At 44.2% G+C, this 15,700-nt stretch overlaps 2 pseudogenes; both read left to right on the top strand.

The window, feature by feature from the left end:
• The first annotated feature begins 1,688 nt into the window (after nt 1–1,688).
• LOC124689214 lies at nt 1,689–2,062 on the top strand (annotated as a pseudogene).
• Nucleotides 2,063–6,448: 4,386 nt separating this feature from the next.
• Nucleotides 6,449–13,385, top strand: LOC124689213 (annotated as a pseudogene).
• The last annotated feature ends 2,315 nt before the right edge of the window (nt 13,386–15,700 follow it).

Raw genomic sequence — 15,700 nt, 5'->3', positions numbered from 1 at the left:
ACTTTCAATGTCCGATCCCTGCACGGCGCCAGGTATCTGTGTGAGAAAAGAACCAAAACTAGAGCATGCCGCCGAACAGTTGCCGGACATGAATCATAGAAGAGTCGTACGACAAAGTATTTTCGGTAAATAAAAATGCAGTATTTGAAACTGATTGGCATTTTGTCCTGCTGATTTGATCTCGGCTGGAGATAAAAGCAGTATTTGAAACGTTACTTCCGGGGCTTGGATTTGCATCTCATCTGTGAGATAAAAGCAGTATTGATTTGGATGTGTACGCTGGGCTCTAATTTTCACTTGAACCTGCGGGCTCATTTGATGTTATACCATTCTGTGCCTAATTGATACATGTATTTTCCTAGCTTGAAAATGTACTGAAACGAAGAGTATTGTTAGAAATAAATTAGCGTCATAACTAGGCTAATAAGGCAGTTAACATTTTCATCAAAATAACTGCATAGCAGTTAGAATTATAGCGTTGTCCAAACACTGTGTACATCGAACAGTCGCTACACCTTTTGGAAGCGAGGTAAACCTTGTAACCGACATTGTCAAGCATATGTTGGGGACCTATAAATACCTCACAGTCACAATCAATAGGATCATTCATTTTCCTTTCATTCTTTGTAAATGTTAAAAAGGAAATGTATAATAATACTTGAAAAATGATACAGTGCCCCTATATATCTGCCAAATAATCATATCATACTGATCTTGCTAACGGGCAATTAATGCCGTGAAGCAAATAGAGTAGTAGCCTCCTCGAATCCACACCTTGATTTAACTTTCTCCTGATACCGGGAAGGCCAAAAGGCGCTGGCGCAAGAAGCGAGGATAATATGTGGGTGCATGCAAATTAAGGTACTAAGAGAAAGAATGCCGGGGACTTTTCCACGCACTATAAATACTGAAACCGATAGTATTAGCTAGCTTCCCTAGAAAAGAGCGATCCGCGTGATACCTGCCTAGGCCAATCATGTATTCCCTGATATCTATCGTTGCCACGGATGACCTGTGTTTCCTCACCCATGCATCCTCTATAAGTACAAGGTCATCGCCAGAAGCCGCGTGCGGGATGCGTGTGTGTGATTTAGACTTTGACTTTTACTTGTCGAGGAGAGGAGAGGAGAGTGAGCACCATTGCCGGCCGATTCTGCAAATGGAGTGGTGACGGTGGCAGCGATGAGGCGAGAGGGGACGCCATGGTCGGCCGATTCTGTGAGCGGAGAATTGACGGCAGCAGCGACAAGGTCAGGGCACACTCTGTGAGAAGAGAGGTATTTCTTCTTCGTTGGTCGCATGCACTTTTCCGCCGCTCTCGTTGACCTCGCCGTCGCAGCGCTCCAGGCCGGCCGGCCGGACCGCCCTCGACGTCGTCGAGCTCGTAGTACGTATACATTACACAGGGAGTATACCTAATCTTCCCGTCGTTCATCATCACCACCGCTTCTCTCTCTCTCTCCATATATTCTAGCTCTCGAGCAGATTGAAACTGTTACTAGGAATTTTAACAAAGAAAATGCTACGGACCAATACCTAGTCAGTTAGGGGTTGCATACGTGTTCTAACAAATCCATCTTTCTACGCGCGCCACACGTACCGTAGGTGCGGGAGCTGGAGAACTGCCCGCACTTCAACGCCGGAAAGGGATCCGTGCTGACGAGCGACGGCACTGCCGAGACAACCTGATGACGAGCGTGGCCATCGACTCCTCCGGCAACCTGGCGACGGCGACGTCCACTTGCGGTCTCGTGAACAAGATGGCTGGCAGGATCGACGACACCCCGATCATCGGCGCGGGCACCTACGCCAGCCCTCTCTGCGCGGTGTCCGCCACGGGCAAGGGCGAGTCCATCATCCGGCACACGGTAGCGCACGATGTGGCGGCCCTGATGGAGCACCGGGGCCTGCCGCTGAAGGAGGCTGCCGCGCGCATCGTAGCGAGGCGTGCCCGCAGGCGACTGTCGGCCTGGTGGCCGTGTCGGCCGCCGGGAAGGTTAGCATGGTGTACAACACGTCGGGAATGTTTAGGGCGTGCGCCACGGAGGATGGCTACATTTGAACCTTCAAACTACTTCTCAATTTGTGTCAATGTTTTATAGCTCATGAGGAAGTATGTGGTGTTTTATCTTTCAACCTTGTCATTTACTTCGACAGACTTTCACCAATGGACTAGTGGCACATCCGTTTATCCAATAATTTTGCAAAAAGAGCTGGAAACGGGGTTCCCAGCCCCAATTAATTAACCTTCATTAATAATTCTCTTCACGTGTTTTGCTCGATTCATCAGTAAGCAACTTAACCTGCAAATAGATACTCCCCCATGGTATGTGAATGTTGGAAGGAACCCGAGGATTCGGTTAGCCATGGCTTGTGTAAGCAAAGGTTGGGGGGAGTGTCATCCATAATAAAACTAAAATGCATGTGTAAACAAAAGAGAAGAGGGATGATTTACCTTGCTCGGTAGAAATGACGTCCTTCATGGGAGACGCTCTTGAGAGTCTCGGTTGGCGAGGTGGTTAGAGTACCCACTATCATTCGTTGACAACAACAAACACCTCTCAAAATAATTTTCTTTCTGTCTTTGAAAAAAATGAAAAGCTGTAGCACATGTTAATCACTGCTTCCCTCTGCGAAGGGTCAATCTTTTACTTTTATGTTGAGTCACTATCATTTCTTTGAGCACCTTCTTGAGAGCATAACTCGTCATTCTTAGTATAATATGCTTGTCCCAAAATATGATCAGCTGTGGTATAACTTTGATGCTTTTATCTTTGACAATTTTTTACTTCTAGTCTTTCTATGAACTTCAGAGGTGCTCGGGCATTTATGTTTTGCTGTGCAAATACAGGCAAGCGAGATACCACTTTATCATATCTTTCTATGAACATTGCAATCCTGCTTATGGAAGTGTTTCATGGTGCTTGTTATTAGTTTGTTGGTATCTCTTTCATGATTGATATCGCTATTAGATGACTTTATTTGCATGTATCTTATTATGAATTGCTTAAGCACTTGCCATATCATGAGAATATTTACATCATATGAACAAATGTGTTCGTGAAAGTTCTTTTATCGCACTCAGTTGTTAATTGAATTGCTTGAGGACAAGCAATAAGCTAAGCTTGGGGGAGTTGATACGTCCAAAACGTATCTACTTTTCTGAACACTTTTGCTATTGTTTTGCCTCTAATTTGTGTATTTTGGATACAACTAACATGGACTAACGCTGTTTTCAGCGAATTGCTCCAGTGTCTCGTTTTTGTGCGTAAATTCAACTTTCGGGAAAATCCTCGGAATTTATGTCAAAGGGCTTATTTTTCCGTAAGAATCACGGAGCCGGAAGGGCAGGCCTCGGGGAGGCCCGGGCCCCCGTACACTAGGCCGGCGCGGCCCGTAGGGGGGGGGCGCCGCCTAGCGTGTGGGCGCCGCCGCCGCCTCCGACACCCCCTCCGGACTACTTAAGGGTTTCGATCTAACAACGCGAGACGAGAAGTGGAAGTCGCCGGAAACCATCCGAAGACGCCGCCACCGTCGCGAAACTCCGTCTTGGGACCAGAAACTCTGTTCTGGCACTCCGTCGGGACGGGGAATTGGAGGGGATCATCGCCGCCATCACCACCGACGCCTCTCCATCGACCAGCCATGTGTCCCCCATCCATGTGTGAGTAATTCCCCCGCTGTAGGCTGAAGGGGATGGTAGGGATTGGATGAGATTGATCATGTAATAGTCATAAGATTGTTAGGGCATGGTGCCTAGTATCCGTAGATGGTACTTTTATGATCTTGTTGCAACTTGTTATGCTTAATGCTTGTCACTAGGGCCCGAGTGCCATGATCTCAGATCTGAACATGTTATTGATTCATGAAGATATTCATTGTTTTATGATCTTATCTCGCAAGTTGTATACACATGTTGCTGTCCGGAACCCGATGCCCCAAAGTGACGAAATTGGGACAACCGGAGGGGAAGGCGGTGATGTGAGGATCACATGTGTTCACGGAGTGTTAATGCTTTGCTCCGGTACTCTATTAAAAGAAGTACCTTAATTTCCAGTAGTTTTCCTACATGCCCGAATGCCACCGGCTGGTAGGACAAAAGATGTTGTGCAAGTTTCTCATTGCGAGCACGTACGACTATATATGGAACACATGCCTATGGATTGATTAGTATTTGGATACCGTTTAATTATTATCTCGCAAATGCCCTACCATGATTGTTATATGTATTCTCTCATCCATGCAACTCCCGTTCATCCATCCCTGTGCTTACAGTATTTTAATCCTGCTGTTTACTATAATCACTACTGCTGTCTTTATTTCACTACTGCTGTTATTTCACTATTCCTACTGCTACAAAACGGTTGCTACTGATAAACTCTTGCGAGCAAGTCTGTTTCCAGGTGCAGCTGAATTGACAACTCCGCTGTTAAGTCTTACAAGTATTCTTTGTCTCCCCATGTGTCGAATCAATAAATTGGGTAATACTTCCCTCGAAGACTGTTGCGACCCCCTATACTTGTGGGTCATCAGCCCATAGGGTCCGCATTGTGTTGTACCTCGTTTTTGTACGACGTGGGGCGGTACTTAGGCGGATGAGATCGTTAACTGATCATGTGACCTCTTTATTTTCTTACGCGAGGTATACATACCGTATCAATATAGACGGGTACACATGGGTTGAATATGTGTTTCGGTGGATCCAACACAGGAAAGAAAAACAACTATAATCCTTAAACAAAGTTTAGAGGGAGCACCGGAGCAGGGCTCGCATGACACGGGTACACTTCGTCCAAATCGGCCGGGCGGATTTTCAAGAGTTCTACGGAACAAAATGACGGTCATGCTCATCCATACCGATATCGATTCATCGGTTATGCTCATCCATACCGATATCGCTTCATCTCAGCCGCCTTTGTGTTCGGATATTTTTTTATAAAAAAGGTCTCAGGAGCTATAGAAGTATCATGTTATTTATAAAGGCCCCAAATTAAATTGTGTTAGCTTTCTTTATACTGTATAAAGGCATCATGTTATTTAAGTATTTAACATGTACGGCACGTGCATTATTATGGGTACTCCATCCCTGCGCGAATAAGTACATGTTTTAATTTTTTGAAAGCTAAATATTTTTAAATTTGATTAAAGTTTTACCCAAATATAGCAACATGCGCACGCCATCAGATTGCTATATAGTATATTATTAAACTAAGTGTCAAGATGAATCTAGCAACGTTAATTTTGTTGAAATATTTGATCACTTTTAGTGGCCTATATTAAATTTTAGATTTTCCTATAAATCTCAAAGTCCACATTGTGGCAGCCCATGTGAGTTGAACCCAAGTTAGTGGCAGCTCACTAGTGAGTGACAAAAGATGGAAAATTTAATCCCATATGGAAAGTTAGAAGGAAGTTAGACCAGGTGGGTTGTTCCACCACTAGTAAGTGAGTGAGAATAGGAGTGGTACATGCACGCTCCTCCTCCTCCTCCTCCTCCTCGCTCGACTTGACACGACGCACGTCGCGATCGTGGTGAGTGGATTGAGCCTCAAGCCGAGACTTTCCTTTCTTTTTGCAGTTCAGGAAAACGAACAGAGTTCTAGAAGATGCGCCGCAGTTAATCGGTTCGGGTCGCTCCCGGATACCGCAGAAACACATCATATACACGACTTAGGGTTTCCACCTCTCTCACCTTGCGCCGCCATCATACCCTACTCCAGGGCAGGTCTCCGAACCGCTAGCCTTTGCGATCCTGTACGGGATGTTTGGGAAACGCTCTCGCGCGACTGCTCAAGTTCTTCACCACGGGTCGTCTTCCGTCTAAGTCGGACGGTGCTGCCTACCGTAGTCTTCAACGCCGTCTAATTTGACCCGTTGTCCCCGTCATCAACAACGTTACTGCTGCGACTTCATCTCGCTACACCTCCACCACCACCTCCACCTGATCGGTACGTGCGACACATCTCAATCTGTTTAGGGATGGATGTTGTACCGTTTGCCCTGCTACTCGTTCATGTTGATTAATGCATCTAGTATGTTTGAGTTTCACATGTTAGTAGTTGCTGTCGTCATGTTTAATATTCTGGAATTAATTATGAAAATTGTCCCTAATTATCCAATAAATTTAGTGTGATAAATATTGCTACTTTTTTTGAATGAGTTGTTCAAAATTTATAAAGTTTAACTAAAGACATGTTTAAACGTGGACCGAGGGAGTACTTGTAAGTGTAATTTGAGGCTGATCCGGACCGTGCCTTTCCAATTCCAATCCAAGAAGGGTAATAAATGTTTCCGATACGATTCAAAGTCAGTCTTACTAGATGATTATAATAACTACAGTACTCCGTATTGATTTGCTCCATGGCAGCGAGCCGGCCAGGATCTGTTGAGATACTTGTCGTGCTCCATCGATCCGAAACTTGGCACCCTAGCTCGACCGATCCTCATCATGTCCAACTCCGCCGTCGTCCACTTCGAACTCGAGTGCTCGCCGATCGATGAGGATGAGCTCCGCTTCGATCGCGCAATCTACTCCGACATCGTCTCCGCCGGAGGGCACGACTGGCGGATGGCCTGCACGCCGGAAGACGTGGACGGCTTCGTGTCCGTGTACCTCGAGCTCATCAGCGATGATAAGAACGTCGTCACGGTCATCTTTGACGCCGCCATTACGGGCAGCGACCAGGTGGTCGGGCCGTCGTGCTTCTCGCGTCGCAGGACCGTGCTTGTCTACATTAACCATAGACCCGGCGAGTACGAGCGGTCGGGATTCGCCCGGTTCATCCACCGGGGCGACCTCGGCGAGTACGCCTGTAGCAATGGCCGGGTCACGGCCATGTGTGCTGTCTCTGTTCTCGACGGCGATACGCCCACATCGATCGCCAGAGCGCCGCCGTTGCAGGAGAAGAAGGGGATAACCGCGCTGCTCTCTGAAATAGGAGATCATCTCGGTTGCCTGGTGGATTCCGCCGCCTTGTCAGACGTGTCGTTCGTCGTGGGCGGCGACGAGGCGCCGCCGCTCCGCGCCCACCGTGCTATTCTCGCCGCACGCTCGCCGGTCTTCAAGGCGCAGTTCTGCGGCCACATGCTCGAGGCCAACACCGACGCGCTGTCGCTGATCATCACGGTGCCGGACATGGACTCTGAGACGTTCAAGACGATGCTCCGGTTCATGTACACGGACAACCTGCCCGCCGGTCTTGGACACGACGACGAAGGCGAGGACGAGGCGCTCCTGTCTCTTCTTGCCGCGCGCGGCAGATCGGTACGCCCTTGACAGGCTGAATTAAGCTTTTGTGTGCGCGGAAGCTGCTGCGCAACATGACGGTCGACACCTTAATTATTCTGCGAGTTTGTACTATGCGCAATGCCTGGTATTTTTGCTACCGAGTTTGGATTATCAGGAGTTTGACTAGTTAAACCAGTGCCTCATTAGAATTTCCTTGCTAAATAGCAATGCTGACTACAAGTCTGGTTCATTAGTGAAGCGTCATAATTCTACCATAGTCTTGCTGCAGTTCAACCTATATATAGTTAGGTGATTGTCATGACATCCTATTATTTTGTCAACTGAAATGCAGCTTGTGATGTTGCATTCTTCTGCTTCCTTATGATTCATCCACATATCAAATGATGCTTATTACTGGTTTGGTATTAGGTAGAACAAGGACGGGTCCCAGGTTGAGTACACGGTGTGGAAGCCCTTGAGATTTAAGTTGGTTTCTGCCATGCTCGTGGTGTGGACAACATCTTGATTGTAAGTTCATTGAGAATGAACATCTATTTTGAATTGTTTGCATACATTTCTTGTCAATGTTGCAGTGTAAATAAGCTTCATTGTTGATTTGAGGTGCAAACAAAGCTGTAGTATTTCTCATGTGCATTATTATGTCTCTGTTTTCTTACCTTGATGAACTATTCTTTATTTTCGTGAACTACCTTCCAATGTATGATGTGTCGAAACAACAAGCGTTTGAGTGGTGTTTTGTGTCCTGATAATTATGTCTTGTACTTTTTGCTGTTGTAGTTGGCGAAAATTCCATGGACTGATCCATATAACTCTCTTATAATAGACTTCTCCCGATTGTTCTTTCCTTCATAGTATGTAAGTAGGAGATACTATACAGATCTGATCTCAAGTTAACGGTTTGAACCAACAGAAATTAAAATGGCAGTAGCATTTCCCTTGTCATGTGATATTTTTTCATTTGTGTCTGCTATATTTCAAGAAGTCTGAATGTATATTCTTCAGTCTTCACGTACATATGCAGATCAACAAATACTGCACTTGTTATGATTATAGCTTGCTCACCATTCACTGGCGATGCAACAACCAGTACAACATTTATCTAGTGTAGCTTCATTCACTCGATTGGCTACTTAGTTTAATGTGTGCGTTTTACATATTGTTTGGTCCCTTATTGCTAGAATCATATGAAAATCTTTATGGCTTAGAAATATTTACCTAGTTATGTTTAATTGTGCAAAAACATGATCGAAGTGAGTCTGCCATTATCTTGTCATTTAACATTCTAGTCTTTTCTGATATTTTAGTAATTAGCTAGTTGTAAATTAAGTACATTTCTTATTTTGAACAGAACAGAATGGAACAACCATGGTTAAACGAGTGTGGTGGTGTCCGAGGTCACCGCTGTGCTCCTGTCTCCACCACGTTGACAAAGACCAGATCATGGTGTTGCTGCAACCTTGGTGAGGCCATTCATATCTAAATTTTTATTTGTGGGCGATGCAATAGTTCCATGGACCAATTGTTATGTGATGAACCGCTGCTAGTTCATAAATCTTTACTAAAAATGAACTTGCCATGAAGAATGGTTTTAAAATGTAGTTTACCTTGTTCGTTCTACATTGATATCTGATATGTAAATCTTGCAAATATTTTTAGTCACTGAACCTTCATGTATGGTAGATGACGTACTTTTTCCCATCGGATATGCTTTTAAGAGCAAGCTTGTAGTAGTCTGCTATGTGAAATTTAACTCAATTGCATTTGAACCTTTTAACTGGATGATTCTTATTCATGTCTATTTGCGGATTCCTTTTTATGCACTGAATCCTTTTCATAATAGCTTATTCTGCAGGTTGGCACTAGTTTCTTGTACGCACTCTGAACTTACAAGACCACATTTACATTCACTGCAGATGCTCGATGGCACAAAGCAGCAGTAGCAGCTGCTCGCTGTCTCCTAGGTTCTCGCCTCCTTTGCTCTCCATTATCTACATTTTAGCAGCAAGGTAGTAAAATTGACAAGGCATAAGATAGGGTAAATACTATCTATCAGAGTCCGATGGCAAACAATCCGTCGGACCTCACCATCGAACAGACTGGTTCCACTTTTACATCTTTTTTTTCCCACCCTTAACCGTGCGTTGATCAAGATCCTAAATTTTCTGATCATTAATGTCTCCTGATATTTCTCTTCGTATCCCCAATCGATCCCCAAATCCAGACACGCCGCTGACCTTCGTCTCCTCGGCGCTCTACTCCATGATCTCCTCACATCGCCCCAACCTCTCCCACCGTGTTTCTTCTTCCCTCCATGTCATCACCTCCACATCTGCGCCGGCGGCACGCCCGAAGCTCCTCCGCGGGGAGATGTCGTGGAAGCATCACAGACCGGTGCCTAGCTCCACCTCAGCTTCCGCCGTTCTCCCTCGACCCTCTCCAGCACCCCACTGGAAGCTTACTCCCCAGCCGGCAGCTCCACAAGGCCTCGTCTGCCCTTCCGTGTGGCCATTGCAGCCGCTAGCCTCGGCTGCTTCCTCCACACCACAGGTTGCCACGCCCGTTTGCAGCAGCTAGTGGAAAACAAGGTACTAGCTATGACTACGAGCATAGGACATGTCCAATTCTGTTTTCTTTCTAATGAATTTCTTCTCCTGCTGTACTGTCTATATGAAAGTCAAAATTTACGTAATATAGGAGCAAATCTTTGACTCTTTGTACACCAATCCTGGCAAGGAGCTATCAAATTTGTTTACAGATGCATATCTACGTTTGATCTGCCCTCATATGTACTGTGAATCTGTGATATACTAGCATAATATATGTGTTTGATACTTACATGCTTCGGCTCCTTCTTATGTTGTTTCTATTACAATCGAACTTTGGTTCAACCATTTTCAATCATGCTTCGATTACTTACATTTTTTGCACAAGGCGATATCAGTTTTTTGCTTCTTATTATTCCCACTGTTGGTTTAGAAATTGATACAACCACTACTACCAGGCAATGTGCATCTCGCGGCTTCAACACGTCCATCCATGATTCATCTTACAGTGACCGTGCCAACAACTGATGTATCATAGCCTGCGAGGACGACGAGCATGCACAAAGCCTAGCCATGTCTGCTAGCTTCGTCGTGGAATGAAAGAGCTCGACGTTATTGATATTGACTGCATATTATGCTTCACCTTATTGTGCTTCCTTGTATTGCTTATAAACAATATTGATACTAACTGTATATTATGCTTCGCCGTCGTCTGCTTCTTGTGTCCATAGTTGTGCTTCGTCAAGGTTTTCAGATTGCTATGTTATAGAGGTAGTAGCATTTCTTCAGTACATACATTTGGCTCCATATTCTTGTTCCTTTTGCTTCCACCTCATGTTCATTTTGTTTACATGTTATGCTTATTATTAATATTATTTGTAGGCATCACGAAGGAGGCTGAGTTGAGCACCTGTTGAAGAGTTGATTTGTAGCATGGCGGTTGAATGATGCATGGCACGAGTAGTCTATGCATTGCCTCGTCGACGCAAGCCTCACAGTCAAAAAGCAGTGCAATGGCGAGAGAACAATCGACCCGTTGTCTAGGAGTGTGTCGCCGACCGAGCAAATTGCCCCCGTCCGAAGCAACGGCGGATGCTCACATTATTCTCCTGTAGCAAATTTCCTTTTAGAAACCACATGATGCCTTCATTGGGAGCATCTTTTTATTCGTGAATTTGACATGAGTGTGTAGGAAGAAAATAGAAGAGTCCATGGAAACATAGAATATTATGAACTGAAATTTAAATACTTGTGAAGCATTGTTCTAATTGACAAGAAGCATGTATTTACCTTGTTGGAAGTATAGTTGAATGGTGGTTGCATATATACAATGGATCGGAAGCTCCAATCTCCTATGTATGAAGCACCTAGCTGAAACGATGAAAATACATGTGGTTATCTGTTGAAAATTGTGTTCATGGAAGAAAACTCTTGATTGGATAAGAGTAGCTAAATTTATGTAGAAACAATCCTCACTTGGCTCGAAGCATTTGCAAAATACCCCGGTTTGCTCACTTGCAAAAATAAAATTCTTAATTGCTGGAAGCTATTCTCAAAATAATGTTGTGATGTTTCCTGTTCAAAAGTAAAATACCCAGTTTCGTAGGATAAATATTAGTTAATCCAGCGTGAAAACTTATTATCCAAGACGATGGAAACATAATTTCGCCGTGTTTCAATTAACCTGTACTCTGGAAGCATATTTTTAAAACATGGAAGAAAAATTAAGATATGTCAGAAGCAAATCTGCAAATATCCATAAAAAGTGTCGATTACCAGGGAAAACAAGGTTAGGAAAAATAGTTTCCTAAAAATTTGCTTCCTAATATGTGGAATCTGTTTCCTAAATACCGTATAAGCAATTAACGGCGGCTACCAGAATGAAGAGGAGAGCAAAATCAGCATACTTGACAAATTCAAGACGGAAGCATTCAGTTGGAGAATTTAAGACGGAAGCACTTAATTGTCCACAAATTCCAGGGATTAGACGTGGCTCTGTTTGACGATCGTACGGACCAGCAACTTGCAATCGGAGGGATGAGCACTGGTCCGATGGGAAGCCTAAATCGGGATCCGATTGCTAGTGGTGCCCATAAGATAGAATCGAATTTATAGAATTACATGGTTGATTGATTTGAGCCCTTGAATGCTCGCCGGAAGACCAATCAAATCTGAAGCATGCAAATTATTCACCATTTATCATATCATCTTCATATCTTGTCTACTGTCTAGTTATTCGTGTCTATGTGTGGCGTCAAGTACTTTTGATGTATGTCTATGTCAAACCATTTATATATGTTACTTTGAAGCCGCTATGTGTATGACTAGTTAATTGTCATGTAGATTGAGTCAGATTTGTTTGTTTTGGTGTGTTGAACTGCTCTCTAAGTAGTAACTCATGGTGACCAGTATCTTGAGCAGCTTTTCAGCCATTACTGTTGTGCTGCTACATGTTGAATTTTCCAAATTTCCGTGTTGAACACATAATGTGTAGGTGAGCAGATTGCTAGGAGTTGATATACTCGTCCCCTTTAATCTAACCAGAAAAAATCTGTCAATTTGGGTTGGGTTCCTATTTGGGATTAAGAAACCCGGTCTCCATTTTGGAGGAACAGATTGGCCTGAAGACCAAAACGACGGAACCAAAAAAACTTAAATAGTCGAATGTCCAGCTACAGTCGACTTGTCTAGCTTGTTGCATCTTGCAAATAAAGAGTATCCAATAGAGTGTCATAAATAGGAGTAGATTTTCATCTTGAACATTTTAGGAGTTAAGTTATATTGAATATTCTGTTGTGCTTGCTGACTGCCTTGCAAGTAGCCTTTTACCATACTTCCTTTGTATTCACAGTAGTTTTTGAAACTGTGAAATAGAATTCACAAGATTATTCTTCTTGAACAATTTCAGGGTTATTTGATATGGAGAATGGAACCCAGGAGCTGAAGAGCGACCTCAAGGACCTCCACATCGATACCACAATGTAAGTAGATGAATGATCAAGAATTCAAACTTGTAATCATCTATATTTGTTCCAGGTTGTTTGCTGCAAAATCTGTTGTCCAGTGTTTTACATGTATTCGTGTTCACAAGAGTTTTTGAAAGTGTGAAAGAAAAATAAATAGTGAACTGATCATGTTCTTCACTTGCTACCACTCGTGGATTGTATTCATCCAACTTATAGTGTGAACGTTTTCAAAGGTCAAGTGTTTCTTTGCTTGTTGTGTGAAATCAGATTGACAACACCATAGTTAGTTCTTATATTATGTGGTGGAGTCTGGAATGTGTCCACTTTGGTCAGATATTATGAACTAGTCTGTTCTTCATTGAGATTATAGGAATTAGTTAATGTTGAATATTGTGGTGTACTTGCTGCCTGATCCTATCTGTATTGGATATGATCTTTAGGGAAAAACATATATTATACAAATCAAGCCATGCTAACTCTTTTTTTTTTGCAACATTCCAGTTACAACAGAACGTTCTAAAAACTCATGTTACTTATGCATGCAGGGTCTTGCAGGTTGATACACTGCTGGGGAAGACGATGAAACAGGCGGAGATGAGAGAGAGACACTCGATGCTGCAGCAGTGACAAATTCCTGCTCTTGAGATGGCCATCATGGCTCTTGCTGAAATTTTGTCAATGAAGAAGTTAAGTTGTGAAAGTTTGGGAGCAGCCTTTGAACCAGCTTGGTTTTCTATGTAGAAGTAGTTTTGTGTTCTTAGGAGCTAATGAGTCCTCCTGATTGTATTGAGTGCTAATCACATACACAACATGCTAGTTTGCTCTCGCGTATAGTATTTCATGATTGACTAAGACCAGCAGAATATACTATTGAGTGTAACTTGTTATGTAAATGAAGAGTGCTGCTATGCGTACCGACTTTCAATGTCCGATCCCTGCACGGCGCCAGGTATCTGTGTGAGAAAAGAACCAAAACTAGAGCATGCCGCCGAACAGTTGCCGGACATGAATCATAGAAGAGTCGTACGACAAAGTATTTTCGGTAAATAAAAATGCAGTATTTGAAACTGATTGGCATTTTGTCCTGCTGATTTGATCTCGGCTGGAGATAAAAGCAGTATTTGAAACGTTACTTCCGGGGCTTGGATTTGCATCTCATCTGTGAGATAAAAGCAGTATTGATTTGGATGTGTACGCTGGGCTCTAATTTTCACTTGAACCTGCGGGCTCATTTGATGTTATACCATTCTGTGCCTAATTGATACATGTATTTTCCTAGCTTGAAAATGTACTGAAACGAAGAGTATTGTTAGAAATAAATTAGCGTCATAACTAGGCTAATAAGGCAGTTAACATTTTCATCAAAATAACTGCATAGCAGTTAGAATTATAGCGTTGTCCAAACACTGTGTACATCGAACAGTCGCTACACCTTTTGGAAGCGAGGTAAACCTTGTAACCGACATTGTCAAGCATATGTTGGGGACCTATAAATACCTCACAGTCACAATCAATAGGATCATTCATTTTCCTTTCATTCTTTGTAAATGTAAAAAGGAAATGTATAATAATACTTGAAAAATGATACAGTGCCCCTATATATCTGCCAAATAATCATGTCATACTGATCTTGGTAACGGGCAATTAATGCCCTGAAGCAAATAGAGTAGTAGCCTCCTCGAATCCACACCTTATTTTAACTTTCTCCTGATACCGGGAAGGCCAAAAGGCACTGGCGCAAGAAGCAAGGATAATATGTGGGTGCATGCAAATTAAGGTACTAAGAGAAATAATGCCGGGGACTTTTCCACGCACTATAAGTACTGAAACCGATATTAGCTAGCTTCCCTTCTCCATCAGACGGTTTAGAAAAGAGCGATCCGCGTGATACCTGCCTAGGCCAATCATGTATTCCCTGATGACCTGTGTTTCCTCACCCATGCATCCTCTATAAGTATAAGGTCATCGCCAGAAGCCGCGTGCGGGATGCGTGTGTGACTTAGACTTTGACTTTTACTTGTCGAGGAGAGGAGAGGAGAGGAGAGTGAGCACCATTGCCGGGCGATTCTGCAAGTGGAGTGGTGACGGTGGCAGCGATGAGGCGAGAGGGGACGCCATGGTCGGCCGATTCTGTGAGCGGAGAATTGACGGCGGCAGCGACAAGGCCAGGGCGCACTCTGTGAGAACAGAGGTATTTCTTCTTCGTTGGTCGCATGCACTTTTTTGTAGCGCGTCGCCGGCCCGGCCGGATGAGTGGATCTTGAACCTGGTGTCTTGCGTTGTTCCCTCAGTGTCGCTTGCTTCGGCCCGGAGGCGCCGGTGCTCTAGACGATGGATGTGGCGGGGGGCCGGCCGGGAAGTGGTGGATTGAGGGGACGCCCAACGGCGAAGAGGTCTCGGCTCGGCCGGGAAGTGATCAGAGTTGCCTGGTAGGTTGATTAATTATGTATGCTGATCGGTAGTTGTATGTGTTGGTATGCCTATGTATGCGATTCGGTCAATTCCGACCTCCTCCGAGCTCAACGACACCACCAAAGCACTCACGGTGAGCTTCTGAGTCTCCCAGTACCCGCGCTTCTGATTCTGATGCTAATGCTAATGGTGGGAATCAGTAATGGAGAGCAGTCACTGATGGAGAGTAAACGTGATTGTGTGTGTTTTCTATCTCTAACCTCTGCTGCAGTTTCATGCGTATTGTGCCTTCCATTAGCAGGCAAAGAACTCGACCAATTTGCTGTTTCAGTTGGTGTTGTAAGAACTTAATTTGGCTTCAAAATTATCAGGAGAGGAGAGGAGAGGAGAGTGAGCAACTTTCCCGCGCGGAATAGCGCAAACGCGCGAGCGCGGTAAAGTTTTTAACGCCCGCGTCTTTTTCCCGCGTCCGCTGGAGCTTCGCGCGGGCGCTTGCGCACGCCAAGCTGTCAGTTTTTTTTGCCGCGCGT

Source organism: Lolium rigidum, chromosome 2 (genome assembly GCF_022539505.1).
Source record: "Lolium rigidum isolate FL_2022 chromosome 2, APGP_CSIRO_Lrig_0.1, whole genome shotgun sequence".
NCBI lineage: Eukaryota > Viridiplantae > Streptophyta > Magnoliopsida > Poales > Poaceae > Lolium > Lolium rigidum.
The sequence above is the reverse complement of the archived record's forward strand: the minus strand, read 5'-3'. Positions and strand labels throughout refer to the sequence as shown.